General features: G+C 48.2%; 1 protein-coding gene across 1 annotated transcript in view; it reads right to left on the bottom strand.

The window, feature by feature from the left end:
• The window catches only part of C9H14orf39 (chromosome 9 C14orf39 homolog), a 1344786-nt gene that overhangs the window by 901155 nt on the left and 429099 nt on the right, over nucleotides 1–14532 (bottom strand). The window lies entirely within an intron of this gene.

Below are 14532 nucleotides of genomic sequence, written 5' to 3'. Positions count from 1 at the left end.
CCATGCCGTGGGCACTGTGGTAAACTCGTAATACGGCAGTTGAAAGACCGCTGGCGCAGCAGTATTCTAGAGCTAGGGCCATGGTGTTCGGGTGGTTAGACCACCAAACTCGTAATGCAGCCCATAGTGTTAATGAACGTGGAACAGGCACACTTCTGCTGACCTATTTTCTATTTAGAAATCTTAAAATATATTTGAAAATACTTCTTAACAACTACAAACATTCATGATGTGAAATTAAAAAAATTATGTATTTTCATACCTATATGTATGTATGTGGTATTTGTGAAGCACAAGCCTAGACAAAAGGCAGCGACATTTTACACTCAAGTGTCAGTAAATAGGGCTGAATCATACTATGATGAATAATATTTCTCTGGATGTCTAGTAATACAAATATTTCTGCAAATTATTCAGAAACAACTGAGATCTTTCTCTCAAGAATGACAGTAACTCGTTGTTCTTTACATTAAAACACATATGATTGATGATCCTGCAAAATTATCAGTCAGTGGAACTTTTGGCACCACCCTGTGCCTTTATTGTTGCAGATGAAATGGCATGGATAGCCAAAACAAGTTATGCTGCTGATAAGATCTGTAAATAGGCAAGCCAGTACAATGTTTTTAATTGCCTTCCTAAATAAAGTTGTTAGTGGAAAAAGGGCATGGCATAAACATCTGGTTCAATTCTCAAAATGAGGATTTAGGATAAGAATAGCAATTTTCAGATAATTAATTGTTACTTGGGCAAGAGGGCGTCCGCTGCTTAGGACGTGTAAGTCGCTACTCCTGGCTGCTCTAACCCCCACGCTGGCCCTGCAAAAATTGATTGGCTTAGAACAGAACAGAGGAATACCTTACTGGTACGGCATGCAGATTGTTGCGGTGGGTCGGTGTTGGCTGCGCTACATCCCCTGCTTCGCAGAGGCTTACCAAGGTTCACCCGGTGTTTGAGCTGGCCCTTGCTGACTGTACCTGCTTGCTATGGTGGCTGCAGAGGCTTGGGCAGGATCATGCTCGCAAGGCCTCCCAAGGTTGGAAGAGGGAGGATTCACCCTCATGTGGACATTGTTGGTACTGCTACTGGGCAAACGAACACTGCAACTGCTTCAACTGCAGCCAGTATTCCCAAAACGCAGAGCATGGAGCGGGTGGTAAAAGGAACGAAAACGCTTACGAATGTGGGCAAGCGCATTATCCCAACCATATTCTCTGCAGGTAAAGCGAAGGATAAAAGTATAAATCCCCATGTAATGTTGGGGGCCCTGGGCCCTCATGCTGGACAGGACTGAGGCAGAAACAGTCAGCTATATGGGACAACTGGCCCAGAGCACGTGCGCTCGGCCTCCTTTATTAGAACTGTGTCACCTGACTGGTGACATCAGTGGTGGGTGGGTGTTCAGTGTGCTGGCATATAAAACATTAGACTGCTGACTGTGACTCTGGGTCACTACATCCCTCCCAAACTTGGGGGAAAATGAAAACAAAAGAAAGTCCAACCTGTGGGAGAAAAAGTGCAGTTTGCAAACCCCACGACAAAGTTCAACCGGTGGGAAAGAAACTATATAGAAAATATAACACTGGACTCGATGATTTGAAACAAGTCTCTTTGGCGGATTGCAGGCCACAGATGGTGTAGTTACTGCATTCAGGACCACAGTTAGTTGTGGCATGGTTCGCAGTTGTTTGGCGGGTCCTGTCTTCTGTCTACGCTGCCTGGACGTTGTTCTCGGTCTTGCCTTTGCTTGGCATCACTGGTGACAGTTGGTAGTTAGAGAGAAGGGTGACGTGATCTGAGAATTGTTTGTTTTCTCGGTTCTCCTCTTCAGTCCTGGTCCTTGGTGATGTCTCGGGGCAGGCTTCAAAGTATTTCTGGGCAGATGAAAGGAGTAGGTGCATACATCCCTCTTACTAGGATGCCCCTCTCGCCGGTATTCCTCTCTCACAAGATGTCCGGGAGGACCTCTTTGCCAGGTTTCCACTGGACTGGTTTTTCGTTCATGCTGCTCCACCATAGCCTTCAGGCCGTGAGCGGGGCGCTCCACGATCTTCACCGTTGTGTCCTAGTTCCACCTGAAGGTTACGCTGTTGACCCTTTTCTTGCATGTGAAGCTTTCCTCTCAGTGGGTCTTGCAGATGCACCGTTGTGGATCTGTCTCTCTGGCGGGACTTGCTGCCACCAGAGTTCCTTGAGGCCTTTGCTTTTTGGGTTGCCACGGGTTGGTGTGGAGTGGTCAGTTCCTCAGCCGGATGTGTGAGCACTGTCGACATCCACTCTTCCGCTCAACCCCAAAGGTAGATTGTTGTCAACAGTCCAAACTTGCCCTCTTCTGCGATTGCCACATGGATGGATGGCTTGTAGGTGGATATCTTTGACTTGTGCCGCCGGTGTTCCTGCCAGGTCTTATTCTCCACTGCACTCCGGTGTTCCAGTGCCTGTCACCTTGCTTCTTTCCGCAGGGGCGGCTTCTTCTTGCATTCCGACTTCTCCATTTTTCCTTTCCTCTGTGGCGGCGTGCCACTCCGATCTTTCTTCTTTTCTTCTCCTCTTCTCGCGACGTACCCTTGTTCCCTTTTCTTCATGTTCTCTGGCCAGGCTTCCCCATGCAGCGAGCGCACTCCACACAGGTCTTCCTGGTCCTGTCCTAGTCCTAGGACACTGTCTCCTTGTCGCTCAACTCCCAGGGTTAGTGTCGCGTCCTTCAGATGTTCCTGTCGCTTTAGTTAAATTGTGTGGTTGAAGTTCGTGGGTCCATGTCCTCGGACCGCGCCTTGTCTGAACTTCTTGGACCTCGTGCTGGTCCCTTCTGCCGAGGTCTGGCAGGTGGGCGTCATGGTGCTGAGCTTCTTGGACCTCGTGCTGGTCCCCTCTGCCGATGTCCGGCAGGTAGGATTCGTGGTGCGACCATCTGGCTGGTCGACTTCGTGCTTTGTGACCAGGCTGAGTGGTCAGGTTGCTTCTGTGTTGGATCTTCACTGCTGCGGGTTGTCTGCGCAAACATTTCCTTTGCGTCGCAGTTCGACTGCTTTGGCGCGCATCTGGGTGCTCTCTTTGGGTCTTCCCTTGTGACTTGCTGCTTTGGGCTAGTGCTGATCTGCATTGCGGCGCATTTGTGTCATGCGTCTTCGCACTTCCTAGTGCCGGGTCCCAGAACCTTCATCAGTTCGTGTGTTGGTACGCCTGTCGTTGCCTTACTGCTGCAGCAATGGCCTGTGGCCACCAGGCATCGCTGTGTTCTTTTCCGGCGTGGCGTAGGTGCTTCTGTAGTGTCGCTTCTTGGAGGGTTGAGTCACCACTCCATTGACCTTCTTCTGGTCTTGCTGCTTCTGCGTGGTCGGTTGCGATTCTTTGGAACTTCTCCTGGCGCACTTGCGGCGTGCTTGTGGGTGTCTCCAGAGGAGTTATGGCACTCCTGTTTCTGAGGTGTTCTTTTCGCTGTGGTGCACTCCCGCACCGTCGCGTTTTTCTTCTCAGGCTGTTTGATGAGCTTGGTACGTTCTTTCTTCTCGTGCTGTGCTGCTGCTGTATTTTCCTTCTCCTAAGCAGCTTGGATCTGACTCCCTTTGTGACTCAATGTCCTTTGCCTTGTTGCAGTCTCTGGGCATCACGTATGGGGGTTATGCGCTCTTGGCATCTCCTTTTCTTTCCGGGCGACCATCTGACTGGTCATCTTCTCCTTTTCTTTCCGGGCGACCATCTGACCGGTCATCTCCTCCTTTTCTTTCCGGGCGACCATCTGACTGGTCATCTTCTCCTTTTCTTTCTGGGCGACCATCTGACTGGTCATCTTCTCCTTTTCTTTCCGGGAGACCATCTGACTGGTCATCTTCTCTTTTCCTTTTCGGGCGACCATCTGCCTGGTCAGCTTCTTCCTTTCTTTTCGGGCGATCATCTGACTGGTCAGCTTCTTCCTTTCTTTTCGGGCGACCATCTGACTGGTCAGCTTCTTCCTTTCTTTTCGGGCGACCATCTGACTGGTCCGCGTCTGGCGGTGACTTTCTGGCAAGTCATCTTCACTGTGACCTACTGACAGGTCTCCGAGGACGCGATCCCTGCGTCACTCAGTCGTGGTGGCGTGGAGTTCCTTCACTCCTTGCGCGGTCCTGCGCATGTGCTGTCCTGATGTGTGGAGCTCCTTCACTCCTTGCGCGTTCATGCGCAGTGCTGTTCGATCCTGAGGTGTGGAGTTCCTTCACTCCTTGCACGTTCCTGCGCAGTGCTGTTCTGTGGCGTTGGCGTGTTGCTGTGCAGCGCCACTCTGGCGCTCCTGATCCCTGGCGCTCCTGGCGCAGTGCTGCACTGTCCTGTCATGCTGGTGTGGAGTTCTTGCACTCCTGGCGCGTCCTTGCGCCTCGTGGCGTGTTTCTGCATTTCTGGTGCGTTCCTGCGCTGTCTCCTGGCGTGTTCCTGAATGTTCTGGTGCGTTCCTGCGCTGACTCCTGCACACGTCTTGCGCTTCCTGGGGTGTACCTGCGATTCGTCAGTCTCCTTGGGTGCCTGCTAGGGCAAAGCTGCAGTATGCCCTTGGGAAGTCATAGGCTTGTTTGGTTCCTCATTTCTTACAGTGGCCGCAGTGATGCAGTTTGGCCAATAGATGGCAGTTTACGGCTGTCCCTTGAATGCTGCCGTGTACTCACTCCTCACTGAAGTCTCTCTGGCATCTTGATGCTTCCTGTGCTCTGCCCCTGTCTTGCTGGAGCAGAAGGCCGTCCTCTCGAGGTGGGTGAGTGTGGCACTTCTGTGTAGTGCTTGATCCCTTTGCCTGCAGTGCCTCAGTTGGCCCGAGCAGCTTTTCTCAGGCTGCGGGCCTCGATCCGTCCGTCATGTGTGGGGTACTGGCACTGCCGGCTGCACACCATTCTTGTCTCCCAGTAAGCCTTTTCCTTTTAATGCTGCGTGGGGAGGGAGGGTGAAACGTGCCAAACTCTTGCGTGGTGCTGGTGAAAATACGGCCGCCATAACTTATCCCGTGCCTCGTGGGAGGTCTTCCACTTAGCGGGCTGTGCAGGGGGCCTTGCCAGTGCCGCTCTCGTCAGCCGCAGGCTTTTCTTTACGGGCTGCGTGGGAGCTAGGCGCCAGAGGTTGCAGGCTGTTGTGGGCCCTGCCACTCTGTCTTCGCGCTCGCTTCCAAGTCCGTTCCCCCTCCCCCTCACCGCGGCAGCCTCAGTCACTCGCTGCACGACGGGGGCAGGCGATGCTTCAGGCAGTCCGCGGGTGGGCTCCGCTGGCGCTGCTTTTGCTGTGGGAAGCAATGTTAATGTCTGTAGTGGGTGGGCTCCGCTTTACACTTTTCCCCGGTGGCGCTAGCTGGTGGCTGCCATTCTGCTGTGACGTTGCGGGTGGGCCCCGCTTTCGGTCACAATTCACCGATTCACCGCACTTGCGCCTGGGCTCACCTTCGGCCTTGTCATTAGTTGCGGCCGTGGCGGGTGGGCTCCGCCCGGTCAGCACTACTCGCGGGCTCAGTTGCGGCCGGCACATGTGGGCTCGGGCCGGTCCGCACTCTTCTCGGTAGGGGTCCCTGCTGCTGCGGCCGACTCGGGTGGGCTCCGGTCGGCTGGTCTCACCGTGGTTGCCGCGTCTGTGAGGCATCCAGTTTTGGCTCGGTGGCGGCCAATGCAGGCGGGCTTTGCGCGGCTCTATTCACCCCCAGGCAGGGGGCAGCTCACGATCACCTCCTCCTAGATGCCTAGGCCCAGGGCACGGCACACGCCCCTCGGGCCTCTCGGCGGCCAGTGCCGCTTCCCCAGAGGGGTGTCCTGCACATGGGCACTTCTCTTCTTCTTTCCAGGGTTTTTCTTTTATCTGCGGCACGCGTGGCTAGCGTCCGCCCTCCTCGTCGCCAATTTAATGTTGGGGGCCCTGGGCCCTCATGCTGGAAAGGTTGGGGTCCCTGGGCCCTCATGCTGGAAAGGACTGACGCAGACACAGTCAGCTATATGGTACAACTGGCCCAGAGCACGTGCGCTCGGCCTCCTTTATTAGAATTGTGTCACCTGACTGGTGACATCAGTGGTGGGTGGGTGTTCAGTGTGCTGGCATATTAAACACTAGACTGCTGACTGTGACTCTGTGTCACTACACCCCAGACTCTCCCAAATCCTCAGGACATGTCTGTAGACACGGCATCAGCGATTGACAGAATTATAGACCCAACTATAGAGCAGCTGGGGGGTCAAGAGACCTGAACTCGAATGATGCTAGCAATTCCAATGGGGGTGCGATACCTATGCAGGGAGCCACATGCGTGGGTGAATCAGGTGAGGCTGTAAACGACGTGGGCAATTTCCTGGGTCATGCAGGTGGCACTTCTACTCCGGTCCTGCTGAGTGGTGACATGAATGTCGGCCCAGACGGTACTAAGGACTCTGATCTGGCCTTAAAAGGAGATAAATTAGATGATATTACAGGGCTCAAATCTTCACTGCAGGAAATAGAATCCGGGGATTCTTTTTTTTCATTATCGGATCAGCCAAACTCATCCAGCGATGATCTTGAGTCCATATTTGCGGCCACGGACATGTCTGTTCCTGACTTCAATGGCGATAGCAGCACACATTTCGAGGATGCTCATGGCACCCTAAGTACAGTACGCAAAAAATAAGAGGGGAAAGGTTGTGTTAAACAGATAGATGGTGGTACAGGGGGCAATGCTCTACAATGGGACTATTCCTGCTCTAGCCTTTCTGACGCACTACAAGATGGACACGATAGTGAGCCGAGGCAGCGTCCCAGTTCCGCTCTAGTTATGGTCTGTGACATGGGCTGATGGAGCAAGGATTTGCACGTAATGCGACTTCCTTGTAATCAGTCCTCTCAACATAACGTTAATATACTAATCGACATGTTTGTTTTATTAATATCGCATTACACAACATATGAGGGAAGCTTGCATCTGTGCTTTTACTAATGATAATCCGCTTGCAAATAAAACGGCTGGTGCTACGCGGGATTTCTTACTGCGCATGCGTTTGTCACACTCACGTGACATGACGTATCTATCGCTTGGAGGGAAACTTTCACTTCTGCGCACTAGAATTAAGATGGCAGCTCTGTGTTACCGCATCCATGAAGCTTGCACTGCTTCTTTTGCTAAGCTGTTCGTTTTGCTTAACCTTAACGCAATAGTTAAAAATAAAGTAATGGGAATAGGGTAGAGATAAGTGGTATACAGTGCATTCATTTATTCTGTGTTTTCAAACTGTTTCTTATCTATTCTTACATGTAAATCATTTTGGGCCTGACACCTATCGCTGAACTCCATATTGAAAGAAACTGTGTGTCGCAGAAGAAACACAAACCCTGAAGCACTGGCATTGAAACCTGGCCAAGACTTGACTTGCTAGAAGATGTTCCTGGGAAAATCAACTTCTGACCCCTGTGAAGGAAGCTGAACTAAAATATGGACTACATTGTAATCATTATTGATACATTCGCTGCCGGGTGGAATAAAACATATGTGAGAAAATAAAATGATGGGCAGGAACGCAAACATTAATATTCATTCAAAAAGTCTCATTTTGGTATGGTGTGATGACCTCTCTTCATTCTTTTGTCCAATCAAAATTGGGGATCCTTACACTTGCAACATTGGGGGGTGGTACACTGACCTGGAAAATATTATAACTAGGGTAGGCTTAGCTAGTTAATTTGTCTGACTTGTCCGAATAGCTGACCTGTCACTGACCCAACGCACTCAATAGGTAATCGGGAGCAGAGGTGCTGGCGGAGCACTCTGTCAGAAGGTTCGAAACCCATATCGGGGTTTGCAAGCTGAAGTGCTGGCGAAGCACTTTGTTGGAGAAATCGATAACTCTTACTGGGTTCTGGCTGTTAGCTGCAGAGAGGGAGTAACGCAGGTGTTGCATCTTTAACTGCGGTGCCGGTCTTAGCCTGTGGTTGTCCTGTCCTGATCCAATTTGGTTTTACCTGTCCTGATTCTGATCTGCACCTGCCTGCCTTTATGGTGCCTGCACTTTCTGGGTTCTGTCCTTTAAACTGACCCGTGGCCGGGGTTAGTTCTTCACACCATTCTAGGTAAATATACTATGTGGGTATGTCATTGTTCTGATTCCTTCTCTCTCCCCACCCTTTTTGTCAAATGCGTAATGACTGCTTTATAAGAACTCTGCACATTTTCATTCTAATCATTATTTTTCTAATTGAGAATTTTCTATTATTCAATGCTTGAATTATGACAATTTAAAAGATTTTAGATAAAGAGTTTAAACCTTTCCCGAGTTTGTGGTTATTTTATGAGTGCAAATTTTATTTTCCCATTGTTCTAACACCCTTGATCCCTTAGGACTTTAGGTACAGACTACAAGGATTGGTAAGTCAATGGTATAGGTCCTAATTGAAATTCATAAATGACTGATTAGAGTAAGTACACATGTTACCTGATTAAAACTCACAATAAGTTGTGTTATGGGCCCCGGTGAGTATGATAAACGGAGTCGGGAGACCTGCGTGCTCTATCAGGGCCGGGCGCGACCTGCCTCCCCAGCCCGCACGTGACCCGGAAGGAAAGGGGATATTAACTCCGCCCAGAGATGACAATACCTGTTCTGGTACTGGCGAGCAGGGTAGGTGAGCCGTCGTGTTCCTGCGCTGGACATGTGAGTACGATTATGACTTAGCTAGGGGCCATGGTCCGTAACCTACCGGGTGGCCATTAAGATTCGTAATCTGCAGGGCATGACAAAATAGTCCCTTTGATCGCGCTTTCTGCTCCCAGTAAGCCTTCTTCAAGCACTCAATGGGGTTGACTCAGTGATTGTGCGCTGTGACCTTTCGTTCTGCCATATATCTCCCACAAGGAAAGCGGAAACAGACGCACACAGTGCAGAGCCCCCACCTTTGCGTACAAGGAGGTCTCAATACAGGGGAGACCGTGCCTCCTCGTGGTGACTGTCCGTCTGCAATGAGTAGCGGACCGATCTGACCACAAGGGGTTCACCTTTTGCACCATTAACCCGCAGACCATGTATCTTTTGCGGTTGATCCCACAGGGCACCATCCTTTGAGGTGTCCAAGTGACCCGCCTTACTGGTAGAGGAGACACATCCACAACAGGGAGGTGAGTCTACCATGTGAAAATCGACAGTTACTCTCCTTTTCACAGGTGCATGACCGAGCTGTGTGCATTGTTGCAGTACATACGCTGTTAGAACTAGCAATGCCCCACCGTGGGTCCTCTGTGTAGCCTGTTGACTGTTATTCCTGATTTCAATGACCACCACTCCTTGTTCCTAACCTTTAGACCAGTCTTCTTCTTCTTTTTTGTTGTATAGTGAACAATGTCCAACTATATTATTTTAACATGTTTTGGGCTTTGCTAATCATGCCCCTGATCTACGCTTAGAATTTGGCATGAATAATCAAGCGATATAGTCCATGGTTATACTTTTGATGTATGTAAGGACAACACTAGGAGGATGGAGGAGAACACCCAGTGTCCATTACAGGGATGTTCACATTGTTTTACAGGAGAACTTATACACCCTTTTGTTGAGTGTAGATAGATTATCACAATTCAAGGTCCTGATGAAGTGCCACGGTATTTAATAACCATAAGGCAAGAAACATGTTGACCCAGAAGAGATGAGCATAGCTTCAACTGAACCCTCATGTCAGGGGAGCTGCCACTCTCTACTTTTTTAATGAGGTAGATAACCAACTAGAATAAAGACATTATTTGGAATATCTGACCTTTTTTAACACACTCTCTGCACTTCACTTTATCTACACTTACACGGGCCACACACCCCCACTTCATCAAACTACTAATGAACAAAAGATCTCCGCCAAAGAGGCCCTTCACGGGTGCCCGTTGGGCATTGCAGCGCCGACCCAACGAGGAGCAGGTCGATGATGAAGCATGACACCTAGCTTGCAGGGTGTGTGAGGAACCTAGTTCCGCAAAAGCGGATCCCCCATGTATCCCTGCCCAACCTCTTAGTACTGCTCCACCACTGACGCCTTGCGCTGGTGGATGGCACACAATTCTCCTTTTTACTAGACTGCACTACTAGAGGAACAGCATCCACTTTTGACAGTTACTATTCCTGCTCAACCAACTTGAGCGTAGAGAATGACCGGAGACCTGGGACCGCTGATAATATTGATACTCCTATCAACTCTTCTGAGGATATGTATCTCACTGGCTTTGATTTATCAGACCATGGTTAGCCATAGAGAGGAGGCACGAGTAGAGAATCATAAAGTGCAGGGGTCTTGCCGTAAATTGCAGAACTCTGTACGTCCGATCGCTGAAGCCTGCACAGAGTTCACATCGAGATTTAATGAAGCAGAAGCAAGAATCTCATGTCTCGAAGAGGAACTAGTTGCTCAGAAGGCTTTGACAGATTCTCTACACTCTCTAAAAGATGAAACACATTGGAAACTGGCCAACTTTGAAAATCGTTTTTGCAGGAACAATCTAAGGGTCTTGCAAATTCCGGAGGGAGCTGAAGGACAGGATCCGCGAAAGTTTATTATTGATTTGTTTACGGACGCCTTCCCTGAACTGACCAAATGGGAGTGGGTGCGAGAAGTGGAAAGAGCGCATCTCTTTCCATTTAACCATGTCCCAGATCTGGTCGAACCCCAGATGGACCCAGAGCGATATTGATATCTCTCAATAGTTTTTTGGCTCGGGAGGATGTGTACTCCCTGGCACGTCCTGGTAAAAAGCGGGCAGGCGAGGGGTTGGAGTTCTTCATCCGGCCTGACTTTTGTCAGCTAACTATGGAAAGGCGCTGGCATCTACAGCAGCTTATCACAATTTCAGGCTAAATGGGCCCAGGCATTTCTACTGAACCCAGCCAAGTTTAAAGTTATGTTTAAAGATCAGACCAGATTTTTTTCTTCTGAGATACTCGCGAAAGAATTCCTGCTATTGTTATGAAAAACTGTTTAATGTTGTCACGTTGTTAAAATGATTGCCAAAGCTTGATTTAAACATGCAGACTAGCTTCTAGTTCTATTTCTCTCTTATTCTATTGATTTTCTGCTATATCTTCCTCTCTGTTCTTATCTCTGATCCTTTTTCCATTTAAGTTCTTATATCACCAGACTTTATATGTGATTAGGCAACCTAGAAAGCTTGAGTCGATATAGGCAATATGTATTTGGTTTTCTGAAAATGGTGAATTCTAACCTTTGTTTTTTATTGTCCCAGCTAATGTATCGGGCGAGGGGTCTGTCGTGGGGGTGAGCATTTGGGTGGTGGCAGATTTTCATCAGAGGGACCATGGGTCCCAAAGCCTTGTTGAAGGGAAGGGGTGGGGGGGCAGGGGCAGAGGGGTGGGGGTGCTTGAGGGATGGGAGCGACTGGGGGGGTTTGGGTGGTTCTGTGGAGGTAAAATCAGGAAAATAATCCACAGTATCTGTAAAAATTTCAGGTTAACGGATCTAATGGCTCTTTTTTTTAGAGTACCGAGAATTAGCCTGTCCCCCTATATTCCTAATGGCTAGACCAGGATTGCGAATATGTTCTTTAAATGTCTGCGGCCTAAATAGCTACATAAAGAGGCAGCGGGTCGCTGCTGAATTGCGTGTGATTCAGCCTGACCTGATCTGTTTACAAGAGACCCATGTACCTTGGGGGGAGAGGAAAATTTTATTTGAAATGAGCTTTGTGCTTATAGCGGCTCCGTCACAGTCCTCAACCTCCGGGGGGGGGCTTTGTAGCCAAACCCGCCATGCAAACCTTGGGACGGGTATTAGCTGATAAATTTGGACTATGGCTTATCGTGGAATGTCTGCTAGGGTGGGGGGGAATGTACACTGTGTACAGTTTATGGCTCCAATCTCGATTAGGCTATGGTTTTGGAGCATTTGAACTTGGAAATTCCACTCTGGCCTACCACTTTGCTGCTATGTGCTGACTTCAATATTAATCTGAGTAATAAGGAACTTAACAGGGCCCAGAAAATATACGGACAGGAACCTAAGGGTTTTTAAGGCACTCTTTCATTTATTGTCAGACCATGGGCTGGTCGATGTGTGGGATCACCTTCACACGAACAATCCTGGCTTCACATTCTGTTCTTACCCCCATCAAAAATGAGTTCTTCTTGATTATTTTTTTATCTCACCTTCACTATTTAAAGATGTTAGAATGCGAGTCTTCCCAAGAATTACATCAGGTCATGCTCCAGTGTTTCTAGACATTCCTGCATTAGGTTTCTGTATTAACCCGCAAACGTTGACTTTTATTAGGAAACTCCTTCTGGATGATACTTTCTTAGATCACATTAAGAACTGGATCAAGGGGTTCTTTCAAGACAACCGGAACTCAACATCTGTCGGGGTTCTCTGGGACGCTTTTAAGGCCTGCCTCAGAAGGGAGATCCTGCGTTACAGCTTGTACCAACAAAGGAAAGTTAAAATCTCTAATGCATGAATTGTATACTAGACTCAAATCTGCAGAAGAAAATCTACCACAAGGGATATTAGCTAAGAGTAATATCACTGAACTCCAAACTAATCTTGCTAGGTGTAAGGCTAATATCAATTTATCCTGGAGTAAGGAGATTGCAGCTAAATATCTTCTATATAAAAAGGAATGCTATGAGTATGGTGAAGCGGTTGGACGATGTCTGGCTCAAAGGCTACGCTCTAATGAAGCTATACATAGAATAGCTGGTATGAGAAACTTGTCTGGTGATATGGTGTATGATCCCCAAGAAATTCGTACGATTTTCCATAAATTCTATGAAGACCTTTACCTGGGAAAAGAGCCAGGAGCACATATTCCGAACCTCGGTCTACAACAACTAGTGGATCAGGTTGGACAGGCAGAGGAAGAGATATTGGGGAGCCCTATCACTTTGGAAGAGCTAGAGCTAGCAATAAATAGTATGGCAAATGGTAAGGCAGCTGGTCCCGACAAACTTCCTTCCGAGATCCAAGGTTTTTTTTCAAGAGATTAAAACAGACTTGTTGGCCATTTTTCAAGCAGCTCAGCAAGGGGGGCACCACAATCGTGGGACAAGGCCAATATTGTTATGTACAAGAAAAAAAATAAGACGCAAGACTTGCCAGGGTCATATCGCTCAATCTCCCTGGTCAACTGTGATGAGAAGATTTACTCCAAAATTCTTGCGAATCGCTTGGCAAAAGTTATCTCTCCCCTAGTATCCCTAAACCAGCATCATTTTATCCCGGGTTGGGGGACCGTGAACCATGTTAACAGAATCGTGACGCTTTTCGATATCGCACAGGCTGAAGTTAGAGATTTAGGAATAATTCTATTGGATGCTGAGAAAACGTTTGATCGCGTAGCTTGGGATTTCCTCTGTGAGGTTATGCAACAGATGGGGTTGGGCAGGGTTTGATTCAAACTGTAAGAGTACTTTGCTGGTCACCTACAGCTAGGATTTTCTCTATGGGCATGGTCTCAGATGCTATTAAAATCTCAAGTGGCACACGGCAGGGGTGCCCTTGTTCCCCCCTGCTGTTCACCCTATATATCAACCCCTTTTTACGAATGCTTGAAAGCAGCTCCGAGAATAAACCCTTTCATGTCTTGGAACACAACTTTCGCGTTTTCGCATATGCCATTGATATCCCTATAACAATATTGGTTCGCCTTCTTGCTATATCCGAGGTGGTACGGCTCCCAGTTGAGTATGGTGCAGCTTCTGGCAATAAGATCAATACCTCAAAAACCCAGATCCTTTGTACTAAGGATATTATGGTTGGTGACCCTAGGGGGGTAAAGGAGGTCACAAATCTCAGAATTAAGATCTGAGATAACATGAACGATCTGGTGGACGTAAACTGGGGGGATATCACCACCAAGGTTAAGCAATCATTAGACAGATGGTAGTGTCTACATTTATCCTTGGTTGGCAGAGCCAATATTTTGAAATGAATATACTCCCCAAAGTTTTATATTTTTTCAGATCGGTGCCCTTAGAGGCATCTGGCACCCAGCTACAATGTTTGCATGCACTCTGTTCTAAATTCTTATGGGCTCCAGGGAAACCTAGAAGGACTATGCAGTTTATGACGCTCCCTAGAGAGGGGGGGCTGGTCTGTCCGTGACTTCAGCCTTTATTATTATTCATGTCTTTTAGCTAACATGCAGATAATGTTGACTGGAGAAGTATTAGTAATGCTGCTGAGGCCCCCTCAATTTATCAGATGTTGCTGGGTGAAGAGGTCAGGAGCTGCCTCTTTAAGAGGTTGGATAGGAGTTATTATAAAAGAACGGGCTTTAAAGTCTTGGCGGCAGCTTTTAAGGTTTGAAGCACAGTACGGAATAATCTTCAAATTCAGAGATTAACTCTTTATACCCCTACCTCGGCCATAGATATATTACCCTCAATTTTCCAGGATTCTGTGGTCAACAGCTGGAGATCTGTGGGTATTACCCAAATTGGGGATTTCTGTGAGGCTAGGGGACTCTACTTATCCTTCAGGGATTTAGCTAATACATTTCTCCTTCACAAAAATCAGTTTTTCAAATTCTTACAAATTTGCTATTTTTTGAGTAAGCAATCTATATTGACGGAACCT

This window comes from Lissotriton vulgaris, chromosome 9, assembly GCF_964263255.1.
Source record: "Lissotriton vulgaris chromosome 9, aLisVul1.2, whole genome shotgun sequence".
Classification (NCBI taxonomy): Eukaryota; Metazoa; Chordata; class Amphibia; order Caudata; family Salamandridae; genus Lissotriton; species Lissotriton vulgaris.
This window is presented reverse-complemented; position numbering and strand designations above follow the sequence as displayed.